Genomic DNA, 25,668 nt, shown 5'->3' on the forward strand with positions numbered 1-25,668 from the left:
CAAGACCCGCCCGGGCAGGCACGTGCTCGAAAAGCTCGGTATTACATACCACACGCAGCACGGCATCAAAGTGGAAATGCCAAGAACCACACGCGAGCAACTATGCGTGCCCCCATTACTCGCAACATGCACCCCCAACACCACACGGGGAGACGTAAGGCCAGGGCGCAACACATGAACCAAGGAGGAGGAGGAGGAGAGGAGGAGAAGGCAGGGATGTTAACCAGAAATGCGTCTGGTTGGCTACCCTACTCTGGGGGACAGGAAAGAGGGAATAGAAAGATGAGGTAGAGAGAAAAAGGGGGGGGGGGGGGAGGAAGGACACGGTGAGCTCGCGCACGCTCGCGGAGGGCCTGGGGAATTCAAAGGCGTTCACATAGGCCAGTCGTCCTCAAGTAAGACAACAGTGCCTTCACAGCTTTGTGGGCTGACGAGCGATGGGGACGGTCTTCAAGGAGCATCCTGCACGGATAACGGTCGATCGTCAAGTCGTCGCAATGCGTTCGATAAAGTTTGTCTTTCCGACTGGACACATGAACCAAAGTTACTCCAACGACAAGGAGGCAGTCTTCACCGACACAGCCCGTTATCGAGACAGGAAGAGTTTCGTGGCGGCAGTTACTAGCCACCACGGTGTAAGAAGATAGGTGTTCCGACGGCGCGCCCGCGCTGGGGCGAGAGAGCGGCCACTTCGTGTGACCGAAAGGGAGCGCCGCCGCTAGGGGCAGCACGTATTCAGGAGGCCTTGGAGAAGCGGCACAACAGTGGATAATTTACGATCTCCGTCAGCATTTAAACACCCATACTCAAAGATATGAAATTTTTCGTTATTTAAACGCCAAATCCTGAGCAGGTAGAAGGTTTCATGCCACTTACAGTCAAAATACCGTCATTTAGAACACGAGAGAGACGCGTCGTCTGCTCGAGCAGACGGCGCGCTGCGCTTACCGCTGCTCGCCGCGTCGGAGTCAATCGGAATGTCGGCAGAAATATAAAGGGACGTTCCTCGAACCAAGTAGAGTCGTTTTAAGCAGGTAAACGACATATATTTGTCGAAATAAAGCACTTCTGCCGCGCGTGCCCATAAAAGCGACAGCAAAGCGAGCGAAAAAGTGGCCCCCAGAACAGGTGCTGCCCCTTGCGGCAGCAGCGTGCGTAGAGTCACACTATGTGGCCGCGCCTCGCGCTGCCGTCGGATCACCTTCCTTTTTTACACCGTGCTAGCCACCTAGGTAACCACCTCACGAGCGTCACCGTGAACACGACATATGCCGAAGCGGCAGAGGAAGCGGCCATAGCACTGGCCCTCACACAAACCAAGGCTACATACGTGATCTGCGATTCGCAAACGGCAATTCACAATTTTTCAAATGGGCGCATATCGCAAGACAGACAGACAGACAGACAGACAGACAGACAGACAGACAGACAGACAGACAGACAGACAGACAGACAGACAGACAGACAGACAAAGAACTTTTATTCAGGTCCTGAGGAACTGCGTTTGGACGCCCCCTTTCAGGGGGAGTCGGTAGCAGTCGCGAGCCGCTCCCACGCAGGGACCGGAAGACCGTGGCCCTCCGCCCTCTCGCAGGCCCTCTGGACAGCCCGAAGTTGAAGCGAGAGGTCGCCGCTTTTAAGGGCTTCCTCCCAGAGGCGTATCACATATTCAAGCGACATCCCATACACCAGGGAGAGGCCAACGTCGATAACCGAAGTCACTTGCTATGGATCCCGGCACACACTGGACTGAGCACCCCCAACGAAGCGGCTCACCGCGTTGCTCGAGGCCTCACTCATCGAGCATCATCGGAGGAAGAGCCCCCGCGGGGTACTGCAAACGTCTGGGCGTGGGAGGATCGTTTGACCAGGTTCCACGACATCACGACGCACTACCAGTTACAGAGACGCGTGTACCCATTCCCTCACGCTAGGCTAGACAGGGCGCAAGCAGTACACTACAGGCATTTACAAACTGATTCTTACATAAACCCAAGACTCATGCACGCCATGTATCCAGACATGTACACTACAAACAGATGCACATCCTGCGGCAAGGTTGCCACACTTAATCACATGTTATGGGAATGTCAGGACATAAACAATTCGGGCAGCGCCGACACCTCCGTCTCTTCCACCGCCAGCCTCCGCGCGCGTTGGAAGACCGCACTGCTCAGCTCGAACCTGACAGTACAGCTCTGGGCCGTCCAGCGAGCCGAGGAAGCCGCTTCGAGACAAGGTGTCGGAACCGCGTCTGCGGCGAGTGCCCAGACCCACTAAATATACGCCGGACTCAAATCTTATCGATTTGATAATAAAGTTTATGTTCTTCTTCTCAAACCAGGCAGCCACGAAGAAATCGGAGACGAAGAGTGCGAAGAATACTATTGCGTCTGTTATATCATTGTATGCGTGCATGCCAGCTCCCGATAGGTGGGCGTCAGAGATTCTCTCGAATGTCTGCTTACAGGCTGCATCCTATGACCACCATCGATGTCTGCAGGCATGCTGCTGCATCCTGCGGCTACACAGGCTGCGCCGACTTCCTGCGGAAAGGGTGTACCAATTGCCCGCTGGGAGGTGACAAGGGGTGACAAAGTCTGTCCCCTGTCTTCACGTATTCTGCCTCCCTGATGACCCATGATCTGTGTGATTTGGGAAAATGAATTTGTCATGAAGGTTTCAAAAGAAAATTTTTAATGTGCTAAAAAAAACAAGTCCCCAAAATAACGTATATCTCCAAGAAAAACCATGAATACCGATGTCAATTAATCTAGTTAATAAAAACTCGGGGAGGAAATTTTGAAGGTGTGCGGCTGCGCTATGCAGCCGCACACCGTGAACATCAAATCCAAAGCGTCGCAGAGCCAATGTCACGAAGTAGAGGAAGTCGTTGGCCAGAACTGCAGATAATAAGAGAAAAGACATGGCGTCAACAAGGTGAGCATTCTAAAATTGACGCTTGTATGAAGGTCATAATTAAGAGGGGCCATTCATTATATAGTCAATCAATCTCGAGTGCTAGATGATCCTTATAAAAACCTCACAAGATATGTTTTATGCAAATAGATGGTTTAATTGGAGACAAAATTACGAATGAAAGGCGCTCACAATATTTTCTCCAACTCATGTTGTTTGTGCCTGGCTCAAATGAAATTCACAGGCGGCATTGGGGATCTCAATTCGAGATTTGCCTGTCACTGTTGTGTGCTTGCGTCACACAGCCACTTTGGGAAAAGGTGATACGTCTGCAATTAATAAGGTACTCTCATACAAGCGTGTAGCTATATAAGATTTCATGTGATTGTGCGAAATTCCATTGATGTACCTTTATTAGTTTTCCTAATAATGCGGCCGAAATCAAGCAATATTTAGAATTCTGGTTTTACTTTTGCCGATTTTTGCGGGAAGGTAGTAAAGCTACGAAGCTGCGGTTTAAAACTAATAAAATTACATGAATGAAATTTTTCGTCCGAAATGGAAATTGCTTGAATTCTAATTTATCCAAAATTTAACTTCCTTGAGCTTGTAGTTACCGGGCTGTTTACAACAGATGGTTGCGATATTTGGCAATCTTCAAAAGCAAATTATCCAAAAAGTAAAAATTCAAAATTATTTTGCTGCGTCTAGGAAACAGATAAACATGCCCTGAAGCTACAGAGCAAGCTGCAATGCAGTAAATGCGGTAGTTCCTTCTAAATATGGTCACAACTGAGACACAGTTCGCAAAAACCATGTATCTCATGCTTGTTCTTGAACATTTATTTCTAAATCAACTTATTCAATATTTTTTATATTATATATTGTTAGGATCTACAAGAACTAAGCTTTTTATGATATATACGCCAACTTTATATCCTAAGTAGAAGAACCCCCACAGTTGCTCCAAAAGTACTGAAAACGGGGGACTCGTGCCGCCGGAGTGGGACCGCCGCCTTAAAGGTGAGTGCACGCGCGTTTGACGAGTGCGCATATCTTGTGGCGTGTCTGAGCTGAAGGCGATCATGCTATGAATAGCGAGAGACCGTGGCGGGGATGGCACACCCGTTCCTGCGGCCTCCTCTTTTCCAACAGCTCCTGCCGACTCCCCATGCTTCCATGGGTGAATGTTCCCTCCCCCTCGGTGTCGTGCCAACCTTCTCCGACATACTCTGTTAAGCTCCCACTGCCTCACAATTATGATTTATTAGTATCCCCTTCGAAAAGGGCGGTAACACATAGCCACCTAGCGTGCTTGAGATTATCAGGTAATGTGTACATATTTATCGATCCAGCATTTTACCTACATCTTCTTAATGTTACCTTTGTTCCTTAAAACCTGCCTCATATTCATTGATGTGCAGAAATCGCGATGGCCGTGGAGGCTGCGTAGCTATATATCATAATCAAAAGCTGTTTAACATTTCAAGAAGAGTCTGGAAACGTGCTTGGTGCATTATTCAGTTGGAGAGTACCTCATTGCTAATAGGGCCGATTTACGGACACCCTCAAGCGCCTGAGGAATACGTATATACAGCAATATGAATAATTATAAAAGCTGTTATTAACTGCTGCTTCTAATTAAACTGGGATAGACTAGGATAAGTTGCATTGGCAACAGAGATGCAAAGAAATGTGGACACCTGTTTGATATAATGTTCAGTTTTTCTTTATCGTAGATCGTTAAAGAACCTACGCGTGTCCAAGAAGATGCCCACTCAATACTTGATCTTCCTTTAGTATCGCAGTCGATAACGCACCATATACACATTGAAGAAGGGATTTCCGTTCATAAAACGCTGGTTCTAACATTTTTCACTCTGAGCATGAGCGCTAGCAGTAAGGTCGAACCATCTCGAATAGCTTTCAAAGAATATAGACCAGCTAATGATGAGAGCGTTATTGATCACTTAGAAGAAACCATGGATAGTTCCTCTTCTCAGTCCTGCGGAGGTGTGTTAGAGGTCTTTGGGTAGAACTAAAAAAGGGTATCATGCATTGCAAAAATTATTTCGTACTAACAAAATGCAAAAGAACTGAGCGCTAAACACCGTGGATCACGCGGAGCATAATTCGCCTAAAACAAGATTTGAGAAGACCACGAACAAAAAGGATAAATTCTGCATAGATAAGAGAGCTCACATGCAAATTCAAGCTAAAAAGCTGCAATGGACGGTTTCCTTTAAAATACGTTAACGAATTTCATGAAGAATCGACCGCAAGACGTTTGGCGCTACTTATTGAAGCCAGAAGGCATGAGCAGTAAAATAAAAGTGGCAGGTTTGGTAATAGAAGACATGCGCATTGTAACAAATACATTTAGCACCTAGTATTTCCAGTCCGCGCGTAGATATTTTCATGCACTCGCCGACCTCAAGTGCGCCCGTGGTAATCGCTGACGCCCGGATGGGCAAAGTTGTGATAACAGAGTCAGGCATTTTAAACTTGCTTTTGCAAATAGACACCAACAAGGCGTCGAGGGCCGATAATATATATTAAATTTATTTTTGAAACGATACGCGCAGCAACTGTCTCCCTTTTGTATAGATTGTATTTTCCGAATCGCTTAATACAGCTTCATTTCCCAATGATTGGTTACGCGCCAAAGTAATCAACATTTATAAAGAAAACGATAAATTATACGTGGAAACATATAGACCAATATCACTAACAAGTTGCTGCTGTAAATTTATGGAACATACAGTAAATAAAGCACTCGTGACCTTCTTTGAAGAAAAAAAGTACTATATCATTTGCAACATGGTTTCAGAAAAGGTCTGTCAACTAGAACACAATTAGCAGTTATAACATATCACTTCGCATCAATATTTGCCTCCAAATTCCAAGGTGATGCCATTTTAGTTAATTTTTCGAAGGCTTATAGTCGTGTCGTGCGCTGTAAACTAACTGATAAGATAAGGTGTGTCGGAATTGAACACAATATCGTAGAATGGATACCAGCCTATCCGTCAAACCGAACTCAGTCTATTGCCATAAGTAAATATGACTTTGACCAACTAGAAGTTTATTCAGGGGTGCCACAGATCTCCGTATTAGGGCCATTATTATTTCTTATATACGATAATGACATGACTGGTTGCGCAGAAAATGGAGTAAAATTGCGGCTCTTCGCTGATCACTTGGTAATTTACAATTGCATGAGTGGAATCGATGACCAGCTTAGATTAAATACTACACTAAACAGTATAGGCCGCTGGAGTGACCTGTGGGTAATGGAAAATAATCTTATAAAAACAAAATATGTAACCATAACTCATAGAAAGACGATCTTCAAGTTCAATTATAGATTAACGGGTAACGATTTAATACAAATTGACACAGTAAAATATTTGAGCGTAACATTTACAAATGCGTTTAAATTGAATACTTATATAGATATCGCATGTACGAAGGCGTTTCGGCCACTCGGTTTCTTGCGAAGAAAATTAACTGTGTAAAACTACCAGCATATAAAACTTTGGTAAGGCCGTTTCTTGAGTATGAGAGCATACTGTGGAACTCGAACCAGAAAGAACAGGCACAGAAACTAAAAAGTATCCAAAATAAAGCATTGCAACTTATATACTCGAAGTATTCTCGACACAAGAGCATAAGTGCTGTTAGAAACCAAGCAGCACGGCATACCCGTGCTCGTCGGCGTCGTGTGGCTGTCATTAAGTTTCATTTTATGCTATATCATGAGAATATTAATATAAGTACGCGGGATAACATGCAGCCACCACATCGACATTCCACCAGAATCTGCCATAATAAGCATACCAGACAGTATCTCACACAATGCGACACGTTCAAGTATGCATTTTTTTTTCTTGTTGTTCTTGGGCTGTAGAAGTCTGGAATGCATTGCCAAAGGAAATTATTGAATCAGATTCTGTGGATGCCTTTTTAGCAAAATTGAAGTTATGTTTTTGCTGCGCATTAGAGCATTTGACCGAGTAGTTCACAATATAATGCGTCGGATGAATGCTTGGACAATGTTACACGTGCAATTGTATGCTACTTTATGATTTGAGATGTAATTAATGCAATGTTGTGAAAAGTGGTATTTTATTGCATCCCCTTAACTGCAATGACAGCATACGATTGATATTGTAATTTTTGTGAGCGTCTTTTGGTATTCCTTCTTGATTCATGGAAAACAAAGTAAGTTTCTTGTCGTCTTGAACACAAGTGTTGTATTATGACAGTTTTCTTTATGAATTTTCTTCCTTAAATTCTTTTTTCCTGTTATTCGCATGCTCATGTTCATTTTCACAATCCACTTCCTGTTTTGGCCTGCATGTGCAAAGGCTCACAGTGTTGTTAAATAATTTCTAAATGAAGAATCTACGTGTACGCTGTAAAATTACGTATAACTGTAACGGATTTGGTTTAATAATGGTTCTCTGCTTTTAAGATGACGCATTCTTTGCGAACCTTCTACTAATTGCCCGACCATGGCTACTGGCTCGCTTGATGCTGCAGCTGTCTTGTTGAATAGCGCGGCCGCAGGAGTGCACTACCATCTTTACTTCGCTAACGGTACGGGCTGCTGGTTTTGTTTTCTACGCAATTACTTAGTGATAAAACAAATGATACCTAAATATCGTAATTGCTACAAATATACGTCATCTAGAGCACATGCTCTTTTGTTAAAGCAAACTTTTGCATCTTTTTTATGACTACTTTCCCTTCCGTTAGGTAGGCACAATATGGTAAAGTGTCTCAATTTCGCTGGAATGCCGGGAATTTGCGGGATGATAATTGCGCTCTGTGCGTACATGGGCAGCTTTTCAGTGTAGCACGGCAGAGAACCTTTTCGTGTAAAAAAACTGTCAACCCGGCTTCCCGCTTGTGCGAGGAAGCAGTGCCGCTCTCAAATAGGCGGCAAAAAAAAAAAAAAAAGACTAATTCTGTTCATGTAATTGACGATTTCGGTCACAAGTATGACACCTGAAACTTAATCGATGTGGCTACTAGATTCATGCCGTTGTCGGGTGGGCCTTTCGCGGCGAAAGGTTAGCTTTCTCTGCGATGTTTGATGTCAGAAACTTTCATGCGCGCATGCTCGATGCTTGTCGCTAGCAGGAATTTCACGCCGCTACCAAGTTAAACATTTCATCAGGGCGATGCAACCAAGGTGCAACCGCCGTGGCTTTCATGGAGTGCGTTTACGACTTTTGCGTCTTTTGCATACACCACAGCAACCAAGTGGTGTGTGCGATAGGCTTTTTTTGTTTCAATGTAGGGTGCGAAACGCTGTAACAAGTAACACGATCGAGAGGTTGCGCGGAAGAGGATGCGAAGGTGCTGATAACTACATTAGAATCCATAACAGTTACCACAGCAAAACATTCGCATGACAGAGGAAGAAGGCCTATCTGAGGATAACCAATTACAGCAGGGATCACTTTGATATTCCCTGCCTCCTTACCTAGTGACACCAAGGCATTACGGGAAACTCAGCTAAAAAAAAAAAGAGTTAGTAGTTGATTCATTAAGTTGCCTTGAATCGGAGTGCTATAGAACCACTCCATTCATCCTCAATGGTGACTTCAACGTGGATTTAGTTACGGAATCTTGGCTAATAAAAAAAAAAAAGAGACATCCTGTGCTTCAAAGCCAGCGCTAATGCAGCTCCACTAACGTGAAACCTGGGGAAATGCGAAACAGCGATGCGCCAGCGTTGTCGCTCGATGCGCGCCTGCAACTCCATGGCACAAGGGAAGTTCCGGAGCGCGCCAACTCCTTCTCTCTTGCCACACGGCGCGCACTGATTATTTGCTGTAGTAGCGTTGAAGTGAGGAGGAATCGTGCACTTGTGGGGTGGTGGCGCCCTCTCTTGCCCAGAGCTGGTACAAGAATGGCGTTTGAGAAACAATTTTCACGAGTTTCTGTTAATGCGCATAATGCTTTATTATTCATATCTTTTAGATTATTCTGAATCGTGTTGGTTTATTTTAACCGGTTTTGATCAAGTCTGCACTAGTTTTGACCCTGTTTTGACCCTGACGACAGCAGATCACATTACAAGATTTTCACGATTTTCTGCTAATTAATGCTCTTACGGCTTCATTATTCCCATCTTTTAGATTATTCTGAATCATGCTAATTTATTCTGAACAGGTTTTGATAAATTCTGCACTTGTTCTGACATTGTTTTTGCGCGTGACCACGACGACGTGAGATCACATTACACGCCGACAGGGCCCCTAAAGTGTTTCGCACTTAAAAGAAAGAAAGTCATCCGAAACCTCCATTGCTCCACCCCAATGCATCGTGCATCCTGTTGCGAGTCTAGGTCTCTGCCGTTGCCGTCAACACTCTAAAGGAAGGTCTAGCTCGGGGCCAACTCCAATGCCCCTATATTAAAACGCATACATAACGCAGAAATTCCTTCTTGAGAGCCGCTGGTATGATCAGAATAGAAGTCATTGAATTTTTGAGAGATGGTTAAATTCTAGCAACTGATGCAAGTTGAATTTCGGTTAAAGACCCCAAATGTTTTACAGAAATAAAAAAAAATTCTCAACTTGGAAGAAAAAGATTGAAGCACGAAGTTTACGAATCCGTACGTAACTTTAGACGAAAACCAGACATCAGTTTCGTAAACGCATCTATTCGAGCATCTCAAGCGAACAAATTTGGTTTATGCTCGTTTACGTAAATTCTTTAGAATGTTAACGAGTGTGTCGCAAATGTCCTACTCACGAATTAGTGGTATATGTTATACGTCTGTCGATTTTGTAGCAGAGGGGCCCGTTTTTTTTTAATCATATCAGTAGTAAAAAAGCAAATACCCCAGAAAGTGGATGGGGAAACGGCGCCGCGGTAGTTCAATGGTAAGAGCATCGCTCGCGTAATGCGAAGGCGTGGGATCGTTCCCCACCTGCGACCAGTTGTTTTTCCGTCCATTTTCATTTCCATAAATTTGTCATTTCTTTAATTCAGTATAAGTACAAGCAATTTCCCCTATGTTGTCCTTGGTGTCTATGTTTGCTGACTTCTTACTATTATACTATTAAAAATTGGGCCCCTCGGTTCCCTTTCTTTGCGTTCATTACATAACGAGCGCTGGAATCCGGCAGCATTGATGCCTTCAGGTAGCATATGTGGGTTTATTGACCAATTGCCTTCACCCAAAAAGATCAGGTACTCGTGACGCCTGCGGCAGAAAGGATGTTCCACATCCGCTGCCTAGGTTTGTGAGTGGTGGCGCTGGCTAACACTCCCAGGGTTAATTCTAGTTGTAAGACATAAATACGACAGAAAGTGGATGGGAAAACGGCGCCGCGGTAGCTCAATGGTGGGAGCATCGCCCGCGTAATGCGAAGACGTAGGTTCGTTCCACACCTGCCGCCAGTTATTTTTTCATCTATTTTCATTGATTTATCATTTCTTTAATTCAATTAGTAAGTACAAGTAAGTTCCTCTATGTTGTCCTTGGTGTCACTGTTTGTTCGCTTCTTATGATATATAGGTACGCTTGAAACACCACAGTCTCGCTTGATCACAGCTACGCGTAGAACATTGATAACGTTAAAATTAAAAATTAAATTATGGGGTTTTACGTCCCAAAACCACGAGCTGATTATGAGGCACGCTGTAGTGGGGGACTCCGGAAATTTGGACCACCTGGGGTTCTTTAACGTACACCTAAATCTACGTACACGGGTGTTTTCGCATTTCTCCCCCATCGAAATGCGGCCGCTGTGGCCGGGATTCGATCCCGCGACCTCATGCTCAGCAGCCCAGCACACATTGATAACATTAGGCTTAATAATGTACTGCTCATTCCTTTCTTGCACTCACCTTAAATGCTTATAAGATGCATGTATAAAGTTGTACTTGCCTTTCATTTTCTTTTCCTTTTTTGAATTGTGCGATCAATCTGTTTATTGTAAGTATAATTGATTTTCACACGTGTCTTTAAAATGTTCTGTACTGTCATACTGCTGCTGGTGCTGTATGGGTGGCACGGCCCAGTCAGGCAATGTATTGCCTTTAACCGTGCCCCCTAGGACAATTATTATATTGTACTAAATACATCAATAAAGAAAGAAAGAAAGAACTACAGAAGGGAACGCATATGAAAGTATATCTTACTCATGCATACGAGGAGAACTGCGATCGACATGGCCGGCGAGGTACGACTGAAAAAATGTGAACAAGTTGCGTCATGATAGAAAAGCAAAACATTTTCCTCCTTTTAAAGGGTCCCTGAAACGGTTCGGACAAGTTTTGTAGACGCGTAGGGTACAGCTACAGTAAAACATTCGCGTCACAACTTAAGTGAAGCGTCTCATATTAAGAGAGCTACAAACGATTACAAGTTATCCTCCTCCCTAGTCATGCATTTCCTCCTCAACTCGTTCGCCGAGTGATCGGAGCTAAGCTCCGCCTTCGCTGGCTCTAAGTAATGTTGTGACGTGTGGTCATCTACTTCCGGCTGTGTTGGAGCCAGCGCGCGAAGGCTCTCCAACCACTCCGCTAGCCGCCCGGCCGTCGATCCCCAGCGAGAGCGATCAAGCTGCGTGCGTTGCGAGCGTTTTGTCGCAGCGCCGAGCGTGCCCAGTATTCCGGTAACCACAGGCGAGCTGGGTGTTTTGACCGATAGGCAGAGGCGTAAACTGAAGCCCCTCCATACAGTGTGATGAAGGACCTTTAGCGTAGACGTACGTGAGCAACCTGATCGGAATAAAATCCCTATATAAGAAAAGTACCGCCATCCTTTGACAAATGCCGCTTCGCTCTCTCCTGTGTTATCCTGTATCTCCGATTGGACGATGATAGCGCGCGCTTTTCACTTCTTTATATTTTCTTTTTTTCTGCCTCAGAGCCATGTTGAAAGTCCTCTGCGCAGCCGCAGTCGCCGGCGGCGGCGGCGGCGCGCGCCCGGCCTGAAAGCTTCAACGTGGACTTTCTAGGTGCGCCACCATCGACTTGGCTTTCGCAAGCAAAAAGTAAAGAAAAAGCAAGCGCTTTAGGAGAGGAGGCGGCGGAGGAAAGAGTAGATGGCGGTACTTTTCTTATATAGGGACTTTAGATCGGAATGCATGGTCCAGCCATCTGGTGGCGCAGAGGTTAACCAGCTAAATGCAGAGCTATTATTCCTGTAACCAAGTGTAAAATATTTTAAACACACAAAAAGACAACGTGTTCAAGATTACGCTCCTGCCAAAAAATTGAGCCAGCAGCAAAGTAGAAAAAACGTGGTTACTGCTATATTAGCTGTGTGTTTGGTTGAGCTTTGTGCCGCCAGGTGGCTGCACCGTGCAAGCAGTTCACGTTCGCGCCTCCGTTCATAACGTAAAACGTGGTAAAACGGCCAGTACACTTGCGCTTGCGTTTACCTGAATACCGCACACGCAGAACTCTATTGTAGCAATACTTCGACGTGAAGTGCATGGCCGCCAACGACTAGATGCTGGCGTCGTTTGGATACCGACAGTCTGATGCCCTGCAGCCACTCCGCTCGTCTGCTGCCTTGCAGCGGGGCGGCACAGTGTCGCAGCCTGACATGTCGCCGATCGCTACGTTTGCAGCCCACAACGCAACAAGGGCGAACCATGGTGCTCGCGAAAAGAAAGAACAAGACCAACACTGACGGCGCAGCTCTCGTCAACACCGAACACGTTTTAACACAAGCAGACGACACTTGATGTGGGCCGGAAGTACTAAACTATTACGAACAACATTTGTTCACCATAATGTTGGAAAAATTATCGATGGCGCGCCGTGCGCAGCTAATCGGATAGCTGGACCTACTGACGCGTTATGGTCAGATCGCGTCACTTGGTCACAAAACTCAGCCGGTTGGCGTGCTGCGATCTGTAGCGATGTGCCTTTTTAAGACCTTATAATAAATTACACGCTTTACGTGGAACGCTTCGATGCGTCAATTAATGATCAGAAGGACCTACTCTAACGACTCAGTAGGTTTGCACAAAATCGTTTCAGGGTCCCTTAAGAGGCGTTGTGGATTGCACGTACTTATTATGCGAGACTAAATAAGAGGACTGGTGTCGACTGCCACTCTGCAAAGATCACCGAGTGACACTGACCTCCTGACAAGACGTAAACAGGGCTTTAAAAGCTCTGCTCAAAAAATAAAATTCTTTTTATTTGGAAGTTTCCCGTGTTTATCATTGTCAAACAACTAGCAGTAATCGGATGGATCGCTCTGCCTCTGATTAATTTTTAGATCTGAGAAGTTACACAGAGCCGGAAATGTTGCTACGGATCAGCACCAGTGATGAGAAAGGGGCCAAGAGGTTCTGTGATTGGCGGCGACAATTTTTGAGCTGACGCGAGCAGTCGCTTTTAGGTCAGTTGGTATTTGGTTGTCTAGTTTATGTATACTGTCTCTCGTCTGCATTTTTCCACGCAACAACTTTGCGGAAGTAGCGTTGTTTGTGCTCGTCACGGAGCTACTCAGGGGAACCTACCTTTCCTCAAATTTAGACACGGTTGAGAACGCGTGCGACAAATTGAAGGGCCGCCATGGGGCTACCTGCACCTGCAAGAACGCATCACCATCAACAACATGTGGATCTTATCTTGTTCACAAATTCAATGTTTAAACTAAAGGTGCCACACCTAATGTCTAATTGAAAACATAACTGAGTCAACACCTATATGACTGTCCTGTGACCGTAACGGCTGTCGATACCCTGCGTACAAATGCTTTATGCGTCCGCCTGCAGGTGTAATTTGAGCCTTATACGACACACATGCAAATTTGGAGGATGCTTAAGCTTCGCCTTTGAGAGTGGAACGTGATAGCATTCAAAGATCCCCGACTGCTTCTCACGCTTCCCGGCAACTGCAGCTTACGTAACCGTAATGTTTACAGGGAAATGGCGAACGCTATGGACGAAGACGAGCTTTCTGGTAGAAACGCGGCCTCCTGAGTTAGCCGATGTTTTGTTATTAAATGCTAAGCATTTCTTGGCAAAATTTGCCACTTTGACAGTATCTATCTATCTAGCCACCTACGTCTTGGTGCTCTCATGGTTGTATCGTTAACTTGGTATTTACCAAAATTGGCATACTATGACAACAGTCTATGACGAACATAAATGATAGGTCATGCCATGAATATCATGACATGTGTGTCATGTAGGTCATGCAACAGCCCCCTACGTCTTGGTGCTCTCATGGTCGTTTCGTTAACTTGTTAAGTACCACAATTGGCATCGAATGACAACAGTGTATGACAAACAGAAATAACAGATCGTGGCATGAATGTCATGACAAGCGTGTCATGTAGGTCATAAAACAGCAGCCTAAAATGAAAATGACTCGGCGAAAAAAGATTAACACTAAAACAAATTTGTCGCAGTTTCACCCGAAAGGCGAAGCACCAATTGCGATAGCAAATTAGTAGAGAGCTATACGGTGTAAGGATAGTAGTTTTATCAGCTGTATAAACTTGGACATGCAGCAGCACCAGCAACGCGCAGAACTGTTGTCGACGCCATCGGCGTTTTGCCCGCGTTCGCACCGAACGCGCGCGGCGTATTTATATAAATACGTATTTGGTGCCGCAGCTAAACGTCGCCTCCCCTCCCTCCCTCCCATCCCCCCACAGCCTTTCGCGCGACGGAAAAAGTTGCGTTTGCTCTCTATATATGGAAATTAGGAAAGAGACGCTTAATTCTGCAGCCCTTCAGGGAGCACGGCGCAGAACGCGCGTTTGCTCTCCGACGTGCGTTCGCTCCCTGTGAAAGCGCGCGTCCCTCGCGCCCTTTCACTCGCACATACAGCGTCCAGAGCCAACACCCTCTAGAAAAATATGAAGGCCTTAGTTCTTTTCCCTTTCCACTCGCGCTACGTCAGCAGATGGGGCGGACGCATGAGGCGGCGAGCGCGTTTTGCGGTTTTGCCCGTCGCCGCGACACGACGCATCCGCGCGTCCGGATCGCGCTGGTGCGCGTTGATCGCGCGTCTCCAGAAACTCATTCCCCGGCGCGTATGTACAGTCGTACATCTCTTCGCTGTTCAGTCGGACGTGTTTTCCTCGCTGTGAAAAGAATCCCGCCGCGATGCCGTGCAAATGCTGTGTACCTCGATGCCGCGGAAACTACACGGGGGACACGAAGGTGCACGTCTTCAAGTTCCCGAGAGATCAAGCTCTAAGGGACGCTTGGATTCGCGCTGTGCCACGGGAAAACCTCACGGTCACCGAACATTCCAGGGTAAGTTTTTTTATTTAGGTGTTAGTTAATTGAAAGAATATAAACGTACATGTGTAAGTGGCTCATGAGCCGCATGTTTGTGTGACCTGTAGCCGTCGGTTTGCTGATTGGAGCGTATTTTTTTTTTCTAGGTATGTGAACTTCATGGACGAGGACATTATTCGAGACGCAACGCATACAGATCAAGCAACTGGCCGCGTAATGACAGTGCCGCTATCTCATGTGCGCCTTCGCCCAGACGCTGTACCGTCGAAGTTCCCGAATCATTCGAGCTACTTGTCCAGAAAGACCGCGAGGAGGGAAGATCCTGACTCCAAGCGCGCGCGAATAGAGAATGCAGCCCTTCAGAAAGCCATCGCTGAATCCAACGAGGCATTTATCAGAGCACGCGAGGAGGATAAAGTCAACAGTGTGAGCGAACTTGCCAACCACTTAAGGAGCCAAGGGATGAAGTTCTGGGATGTTATCGAAAGAAATGAAAGGCTTCTTCTCATTCACATTGTCGACGATGAAGCAACGTGGTTGAAATACTCTGTTTGCGTGAAAGGAGATTTGAGCGTGACACTACACGTTATGAAAACGGCCGTAAAAAAGCTCGGTGCAAATCTCTGCGTTCCCGAAATCGCTAACAGTAAAAGGGGTATGGTGGGAGAAGTGGGACTGTGACCTGATGTCCAACTCAGTCGCCGAAATTTGCGAGGCTGTTTGTTTACTGCTTGATCAGCTTTGCACGTCCCAAGCAGAAGATGACGCCAACTGTATTCAATTTCTGAAAGAGCAAGTCACCTTGCACCTATCGAAAAATCAGCGCAGGCGCTACTCTGCTGATTTCATGTTTTGCTGTATTGTTTTCACTATATCGCCCCCATGCATACGCGTTAATACGTAGCCATGGAAGCATCACCTTGCCGCATCCTATGACGATAAGATCAGTGTGCTCGTCTTATGGTATGAGTCCTCAACAAGAGCATCAGAGTGAAACATTCCTCAGCTACATGACACCAAGAATTTCTGACCTGAAAGATGACCAGCGCTTTGTCACAGTTATGGTTGATGAAATACATATAAAACCTTACTTTGACTACAAAGGAGGCAATATTACCGGCGCTGCAATTAATAGAAATGAAGCTGCTAACTGTGCGCTCGTTTTCATGGTGCGCAGCGTGACGTGTAAATTCAAAGAAGTTGCGCACATCGTGCCGGTGCACCGAGTAGAGGCGGAGTTCCTGCAAAAGACGCTTAAAGACGTGATTTGTGGGCTGGAAAAGATTGGGTACCGGGTTATGTGCGTCGTCAGCGACAACAACTCTGTGAACAGAAAAGCGATGTCACTTTTCGAATCACCTCCGTGTAACAGAATTGTGTACCAACATCCATCAGACCCTTCAAGGCCGCTGTTCTTCGTTATAGACCCAGTGCACATTCTAAAATGCATACGAAATAACTGGATCAATCAGAAGAATGACCAAATTTGTTTCTACTTCCCGGAGATCCAAGGAGACACACCAGAATCAGAGCGAATGCAAACAGCGTCATTTGCAACAATCAGGGACCTTCACAGCAAAGAGTGTGACCAGCTGTTGAAATATGGCTATGGGCTGTCAAGAAAAGCCCTCTACCCTTCGAGTCTTGAAAGGCAGGACGTAAAGCTTGCTTTACAAATCTTCAATGACTATTTACCAGATGCGTTACGTGCTCTTGGAGCAAAGCACAACCTATTCTCTTTCGAGGCCACGGCTATAATCGTCGAGATCATACTCAAGTGGTGGAAAATTGTAAACGTCAAAACTCCATGGAAGGGAGAAAGGCTTAGAGATCACTTCCAACAACCAGTGCTTTCCATTGATAACGATCCAAAAATTGACTTCTTGCACATGTTTCTGAAGTGGCTGGATGAGTGGAAGAACAAAGGTTTTGACAACGGTACTCTGACAAAGGAGACTCACGCTGCTCTCGAACACACCACCTATGCGCTTGTTGAGCTCGCTAGGTACAGCTTCGAAGAGCTTGGAATGTCATATGTCCTTTTTGGGAAGATTCAGACAGACTGCCTTGAAGATCGGTTTGGAAAGTATAGGCAGCTGGCAGGTGCGCAATATCACATCTCCATCAGGCAGATATATGAAGTCGAAAACAAGCTGCGCCTGCAGAGCACCTTGCCTACAGTTTCCCCTGACCAGCACTGGGAATGTGTCCGAAAGCAAGTCGAGGCATTGCTTCCCAGCAGCAACGTTGTTGTTACCAGCCAGGCTCTTACGAAGATGCAGGACGTCGTCCCAGTCCTCGTCTACGTTGCAGGTTATGCAGTATACGGGACCCTTAAAAAGTTGAAGTGCGAGCAATGCAGGGACTCGTTGACCGTGGACAAGAAGATCACAGTCTCTGCCACAAACGAACATTATGGTCTTGTGAAGCAGCTGGACCGAGGAGGTTTAGTTTATCCATCAATGTTTGCACTTAACGCAGTTGCTCATAGCTACGTTGTAGTAGAGCAGCTCGCTACAGAGCCAGCACTGCTTATGATGCCTGAACAACGCCAGGTGGTAACGAAAATGACGCTACAATTGCTGGCTAGTGAAGAGCAGTCCGACTTCGATACGTGTGAGAATGGCCACACAGTTGAATTAGTGCTTAAACACATCCTGCGGTGCAGCACCAACATTCTGCTAAAGAACTTTTGTAGGAAGCTGAACGACAAACTTCTCGACGCTGCCGATAAATAAAAAAAAAGGAAAGCCACAACTCTCGAGGCCAAATAACTGCATGCATTGCTTCTAATATAAAGCCAGCACAAAAAGAAACTGGGCTTCGTAAATAAATGTTTTGCTGCTACAGTTTTCTGGCGTTCTATTCTTTTTTAAATATATGCATGCTTGTTCTTGCAGAAAAAAATGTTTCCGCGCAATGCACCTGCGAGACAACCTCTCTTGAACAGCATTCCATATCTTTTTTTTTTTCAATCCGCCCCATCGTGTGACGTCACGCGAAGAGAGCTAAGGCCTTCATATTTTTCTAGAGGGTGTTGCCAGAGCACGGCGACGATTTCATCGCCGTTGATGTCATACCGAACCTCACGGCGACGACGACGGCGACGACGACGGCAGAAATCTGCTTTGGATTGTCCATATAATTGCTATCGCAATAAAACCACTCAAAGGGGTTCTGACGTGGGTACTAAGTGACCGCAACGCTAAAGGATGATGGTAGAAGTTATAGCCATGAGCATGAGTCTGCAATAGCAAAAAAATTACACCATATGCCCGTAGGGGAACCCTGAGTAGTATGCGAAGCAGCCATGGGGTCGACTCCAAGTTCGGGATCTGCCTGTCGCCGCTGCCGTTTCGAGGCAGCGGCTCGAGCCCACCGCGGCGCTGTCCCCGGCTCTGACACTGGCGTTGACGCTGGCGCTGTCCGTGGCACTCATCGTGGCGTTGCGGGAGGAGAATGAGAGGAGGGGAGCGCGCGTCATGAAGCCCCAAACAGACGTTCGCGTTGGAAAGCGTCCGCACGCGCCGCATCGCGCCTGGGCGCGTACGGCGTCAGGCGCGGACACTGCGTCGCGTGTGGACGCGTTGCGGCGTGGACACCTACCACTGCTAGAATTTTACGCCCGCGACGGAAGCTGCCACCCTGTCGCCCGCGCGACGCTCCTCACGTGACCACAGAACCCCTATGACGTAACCAGTGACCACGGCGAACCAGCGTGACTTCCGGAACGACTCTTCGCGCCACCGTTACTAGATTACTTTGCCTAGTAACGTTGTCTTCGCGCGGCGTGCAGGCAAGCCTGGGCAAGCTGCCTGCTTTGTGTTCGTCGTTCCGCGCGTTTGGTAGGTGAACCTCGTGCATCGTTTGGGTGCGCGCCCTCTTTCTCTATCGGACGCGACGTGACGTCCTGTGAGCGCGGCGCGTGCGGACGCTTTCCAACGCGTGCGTCTGGTTGGGGCTTTATACCGCGAGCTACAGTGGCGCCCCCCAGCGGAGTATGCAGCGCCCACCGTCGAGCCTCTAACCTAAGCTGCTTCGCATTATCGCGCGCGGAGCCTCAGGTGTCGCCATTCGTTGCGCAATCCGGAGAGGAGAGGAGCGTCGGAGAGGAGAGGAGGAATGCCGAGAGGAGAGGAGATGAGACAAGGAGAGGAGGGGGAGGAGGATGCGCATGCGCAGTAGGGGTGTGGACGCCGCACGGCGGATGGATGGATGGAGGTAGTGACATAGCCCCGACTATAAGATGCTTCGCATCTAAAAAAGGATTAACACTCAAGAACCACTCAAATGGGTTCTGACGTGGGTACTAAGTGAAGGAAAAACTAAAGGATAATGGTGGTAGTCATAGTCATGAGCATGACTCAGCAAAAATGGCAATGGCTTAGCGAAAAAAAGATTAACACGCAAAAACCAATGTAATGAGTTTGGATGTGGTACTAAGTGAAAGAAAAAGGCTAAAGATTGATGGTCGAAGTCATAGTTATAAGCATGACTAAGGCTTTCGCATTAAGGTCTCTTAGGCCTAGCTAAAGGGACTCCTCAGGACTCATGAAATGAATGTCGTTACATGCGTGTCATGTAGGTCATGAAACAGCCGCCTAAGTCTTGGTGCTCTAATAGTTTGTTTCCTTAACTTGGTAGGCTCCCCGCACACTGCTTCGCATAACATCCGATTCCCACAGGACGTGGAATCTGCCGGCTTTTGTTTCACACTTTTAATATTCCAGTCTGAGAAGATTTGCGTTGTCAGTGTTTTCTTTCATGACATTTGTTTGTGGGCTGTCATTCACAAAATTTCGAGGAACAACTTTGTAATGAATGTAAAACACGGTATGAGCAACTTTAGTGATAAAAGAACTTTAATGCCGTATAAAATGTGTACGGCACTTTTCGCTTGCAGGATGCCAACGCTGGCAAACCAAGTCTTTTGCTGCTAGCAAAGAACTGCACCCTGGCAGCAGGCGCCTCTTCTTAATGGAGCACGGTACGAGACGTTGCCCAGTGAAATTTTACGTAAAGCTAGCTTAACGTTTACCGTCCATTCTACAAATACCCGCGCGTACACATCAGCAGGAGCGCTAGTGAGTAGTACGCATGCGCACAATGCGTACCCACTAGCCTCCACGTGCCAGCAGTGGAAGAAAAAACGCTAGCCTGCCGCCAACATCGAGCCGATTGAGCGGAGCGCTGACGATGCGTCTACTTCGCTTCGTCAATTTTACAGCCACGCAAACTCCACAATTCTGGAGACCCTCTAACCTCCCGCGTGCGAGTGGAGCATGCGCCGTCGATGGTGGGAAAGCGCGCTGACGTTCCCAATGTAAACCACGCACGAACACCCTTCGAGCCTCCATAACAACACAGTGTCAGTTCCTCCATTCACGTATGATTCAACAACGCTTTCTATTTGAAAGGCTCTGGCTGATATAGTTAAGAGCAGTACACAGTTTCGTGTTACTGCATGTGGTGGGGTAGACATGGTGCTTTTATATTTCAATTTTACATTTATATAACTGTGAAAGAATAAACGATAAACCTACGTCTTCCAAAACTCGCACGATGTTGGTAAAAAAAAAATCAATTTTCATTCAGATTGTTTAAATGCAGTGGTGCTTTAGTTGGGATAGTCCTCGGCGTTTTACCTGCATCCCGTGAAAGAAACCAGTCCACCACGGAGCGAACCACTGTTTGCTCACAGCGCAAGTAACCAGTTTGCAACTGCAGCCTATCAAATGACAAAGTATCTTACAATGCAAGTACTTACGTGTGCGATGGCGATCCTGTGCGCTTGTAGAGCTCAGGACACACTGTCTTGGTATGTCACACAGATGTCCCTTCATGCGTCATGGCGAAGTGTGCAAAAAACATAAGTGTGGAATTACAAGCAAGTTGATTCAGCATTGCCAAAAATAAACTAGCGCACTACAATGAACAGAGAACAAGCCGAAACAACACAAGAGCTTAGTCGCGACTAAATATAACTAGGAGGAAATACTCCCTTTCTTAGAATGTCAAGCACACTTACATAAACTTTTTTGCACATAACTTCATTTTCGGCACATGCTCACTTCTCTGCACAGGCTGTAACGACTAACGAAATTTGTCAGTTTCGCGCTAAAGGCGTAGCATTGGCAGCAATAACAGAGTTTAGAGTTCCGCTCGCACTCCTAGGACTCGTTGTCACCATGAAGCACGCAAGCCAACTCTTGCTGCGCAGAAGGAACTGCAGCCTGGCGGCTACCAGGCGCCTCATAACCCTCACCCCGTTCGCGTGAATAAGAGCGCCGACAGTGGCGTTGCAGGCGCTGTTTCTCAATGGAGCACGGGATGAGCTCAACAGGAAACCATCGGCGTTAGTATGTACCCAGTGAGATTTCACGTAACGCTAGCTTGATGATTAGTGACCATTCCACTCAGACCAGCGCGTACACATCAGTAGGAAAGCTAGTGAGTACGCATGCGCATAATGCGTACCCACTAGCCTCCACCTGTCAGCAGTGGAAGGAAGAACCACGGCCGCTGCATGGATAAAGAAAAAAGAAAAATGTGCGGCCTGCCGCTTGCATCGAAAACGGTGTGATCCTCCACGGCGCCACACGCCGGGGGCTGTTGTCTGGCATCGGCATAGCAAATGCGTCAGGAACGCGCTTGGAACGCCGTCGCGCGTGCAAGCTGACGCGTTCCAACCCTGTCAGCTAGCGCCGTTCGGCCCAGCCAAGCGGCCGACAATGCAACTACGCCGTCACGTTCGCTTCCATAGCAGCCCGCCCGACACGGCAAGCTTGTTTAAGTTAGTGACGTAGCAGCAATAGCACTTGACACGAGCAGTCGGATTACCTATAGCTGTTTGTTGCCTACGTCGCCGAGGACGAAGGCAATAACGATACTTGTCCAGGAAACGATGCTTATTGGAGTTGTATGCAAATAGCACGACACATATGTAAATACATTTAGGGTTCATACCTATTGTGTCAAAAGAAAGTTCATTTTGTATCCATTTTTTGAGACTGGACAAGAATGCATGAAGCCTGGTCCACACCCAGTTGTACAGATACCTATATTACCGAATTTCTTTGCCACTTCCCGTTGAAAATTCCCAGTGACCCAGATTTCGTACTAGGCTAGTACCCCGGCCAGCAGCAAGTTGTCTACTCAGTCACATACCAAGTGCGACAGGTTCATTGCTCATTACAGCGAAGCTGTTAGCCCCTCGTTGGTCGGCATTCTTCTTGTCTGCATCCATGGGCGAAAATGTTTCCGCATACATTTCCCGTTAAATATTACTCTTCAGAAAGCTGTCTCGGCGACGGCAAAAAAATGTGGTCAAAAACGGTGCTCACAAGCGGAAGACCTAGACAGTTTTATTGCGATTATCATTATTTAGGAGCTTCACCGAGTTTGCGTCATGTCTCTCTGTGTGTGAATTTGCCCGAGCCTAACCTTTCACGTCAACTTGGGTCATGGGTAGTCTATGGTCAAATAGGTAAAGCATCGGGCTGCTATGCAGGGTTCTAAACCAACCGTCGGACCAACTTGCGTCACCGTGTAGATAGCACTGGGTAAGTGCCTCTCTTAAATTATGGGGTTTTACGTGCCAAAACCACGATCTAATTATGAGGCACGCCGTAGTGGGGCACTCCGGAAATTTGGACAACCTGGGGTTCTTTAACGTGCACCTAAATCTAAGTACACGGGTGTTTTAGCATTTCACCCCCATCGGAATGCGGGCGAAATGCGAAACACCCGTTTGACGCCAACTTGGATAACTGGGTATCGGAGACTTGACACCTGCCGCATTTCATTGAACGCCTTCGACGCCAATTTGAGTCACATGGTATGTGCCTCTCTTGAATGAACATATTTGAGGGAAACTCGGTTCTCTGGCTGTGTGACACTGGGTGTCCGCCATTCCTCAATGATATACAAATAAAAAAAAACTTCTTAAAAACTTTCTCGGTGCTGGGTGGAATCGAACCCGTGTCTTCGATATTAGGACTTCGCGGCAGGGCTGCAAAAGAGAGCAGCGTGCCCAAAGGAATGTGCGAGAGAGGAGCCATGACTGGCGATATACTGGGTGTCTCTACATTGCTCCAATGTTAATCGCATTAACTGCCAACATTTAATGTAAGATTGGTTGCGCCAGAATTCGTTTTATATTTTGTTTTCTTATATTTAACAGGAACTAGGCAACACATTCTTGAGAACGTGTTGAACGTGTTGAGAACGTAGAGGTGCTCAACAGCACCTCGACGTATTTCCCTATTTCGTATCCTGACACACTGGTTAGTTCAAACGCTATCATAACTGCCGTCTGTTCAGTTCAAAACATCTTTTCTTAGTTGGTCGTCAGTAGAAGAAGTCGTTCGTTTCTTTGGCGATTCGTGCCTGCGGCCGTTAGGCCTGTCGGGCTAGGCCTCACGCCGGCCGCGTTTCCGTGACGCCCTACTACATTTAGCACTTACAAATTAAACGCAGAACAACGTTCGTACCCTTATTATTAAAAAAAAAAGCATCACTTCCGACCGAGGACACAGAAAAGAGCGTGGGGCATGTCCCAATTTCTGTGTCCTGTGTCGGCAGCGCTGTTTTTTAAATAATATGAAAAACCACCCACTCGCCCATTTTGCGTTCCTCTTCAGTTCGAACCCAGTCCAGTTTTTTTTCATATTCACGGCGCCAATTCTGTTCCCATTTTTTTGTCGCATTCCTTACCAAATGCGTTCTCCGTAACACTGACGCTTCAGTGGTACTTAGCAGCAATCTATGACATCAAAAGCAGGTAATATTTCCCTTAAGAGTCATTTTGAGATATTTCATGGTGATTCGATGCGCCAGATGACAACGAAACCTACGTAAGCCATCTTCCTTACTACAACCATATCAGACCCTTTACAGTTTCTGTTTTCCACCGCGACCATAACAGACGGCATAAATTGGTCTCCTGCGTACAAAGAAGATGGTGTGAAATAAATGTCATTACACTTACCCGTCCACTTCAGCCCTCGGTGCCCAGCGACCTGAATTTCGAATGCGCGTGGTTGTTCGAACTCCACGCGCCCACGAGGCTAGCCGCCGCACCTCATCTTCCCTTTACAATGATAACGATGATTGCAGCCAAAAATTCTACTTATATTCTATCGGTAGTAAGCCTAGGATTGGGTGTTATAAATTGTCGAGACCAGTGCGCATTACGAGAACAATAAGGTGCAAATTTAAAGGAAACAAGTAATAAGCAAAATAAACGAACAGTCGGTACAGAAATGAAACAAAGAAAGGATAAAGTAGTCGAAATGGGAAATATATGTGGTAAATTCCTTGGAAAGGGGGGGGGGGGGGAGGAAATATTTGAATTTCGTAATTTCGTATTTCGTAAAGAAATGATAGGTAAACCGATGCAGAGGGATAGAAAGAGAGTAAAATTTCATGCTAATCTTTTTCGTTTCCAGATGAAATGGTAGACATATTAGCACGGAATTTTACTCTCTTTCTATCACTCTGCATCGGTTTACCTATTATTTCTTCATGAAATACGAAATTAGGAATTTCGAATATTTCCTCCCCCCCCCCCCTTCCAAGGAATTTACCACATATATTTCCCATTTCGACTACTTTATCCTTTCTTTGTTTCATTTCTGTACCGACTGTTCGTTTATTTTGCTTATTACTTGTTTCCTTTAAATTTGCACCTTATTGTTCTCGTAATACGCACTGGTCTCGACAATTTATAACACCCAATCCTAGGCTTACTACCGATAAAATATAAGTAGAATTTTTGGCTGCCATCATCGTTATCATTGTAAAGGGAAGATGAGGTGCGGCGGCTAGCCTCGTGGGCGCGTGGAGTTCGAACAACCACGCGCATTCGAAATTCAGGTCGCTGGGCACCGAGGGCTGAAGTGGACGGGTAAGTGTAATGACATTTATTTCACACCATCTTCTTTGTACGCAGCAGACCAATTTATGCCGTCTGTTATGGTTGCGGTGGAAAACAGAAACTGTAAAGGGTCTGATATGGTTGCAGTAAGCAAGAAGGCTTACGTATAGGTTTCGTTGACATCTGGTGCATCGAATTCCCATGAAATATCTCAAAATGACTCTGAAGGAAATATTAACTGCTTTTGATGTCATAGATTGCTGCTAAGTACCACTGAAGCGTCAGTGTTACGGAGAACGCATTTGTTAAAGAATACGACAAAAAATGGGAACAGAATTGGCGCCGTGAATATGAAAACACTGGACTAGGTTCGAACTGAAGAGGAACGCAAATTGGGCGAGTGGGTGGTTTTTCATATTATTTAAAAAACAGCGCTGCCGACACAGGACACAGAAATTGGGACATGCCCCAATCTCTTTTGTGTCCTCGGTCGGAAGTGATGCTTTTTTTTTTAATAATAAGGGTACGAGCGTTGTTCTGCGTTTAATTTGTAAGTGCCAAACGTAGTAGGGCGTCACGGAAACGCGGCCGGCGTGAGGCCTAGCCCGACAGGCCTAACGGCCGCAG

The 25,668-nt window shown here is 46.4% G+C and overlaps 1 long non-coding RNA gene across 1 annotated transcript; it reads right to left on the reverse strand.

Moving 5' to 3' along the window:
• Positions 1 to 2,727: 2,727 nt before the first annotated feature.
• On the reverse strand, positions 2,728 to 21,238 carry LOC125944092 (uncharacterized). The gene is made up of 4 exons (XR_007466118.1): positions 20,932 to 21,238; positions 13,428 to 13,498; positions 11,086 to 11,132; positions 2,728 to 2,903 (listed from the first exon to the last, which is right to left on the reverse strand). It is a non-coding gene; the product is annotated as an uncharacterized LOC125944092 (long non-coding RNA).
• Between the last annotated feature and the right edge of the window lie 4,430 nt (positions 21,239 to 25,668).

The sequence above is a fragment of the Dermacentor silvarum genome, chromosome 3 (genome assembly GCF_013339745.2).
Source record: "Dermacentor silvarum isolate Dsil-2018 chromosome 3, BIME_Dsil_1.4, whole genome shotgun sequence".
NCBI lineage: Eukaryota > Metazoa > Arthropoda > Arachnida > Ixodida > Ixodidae > Dermacentor > Dermacentor silvarum.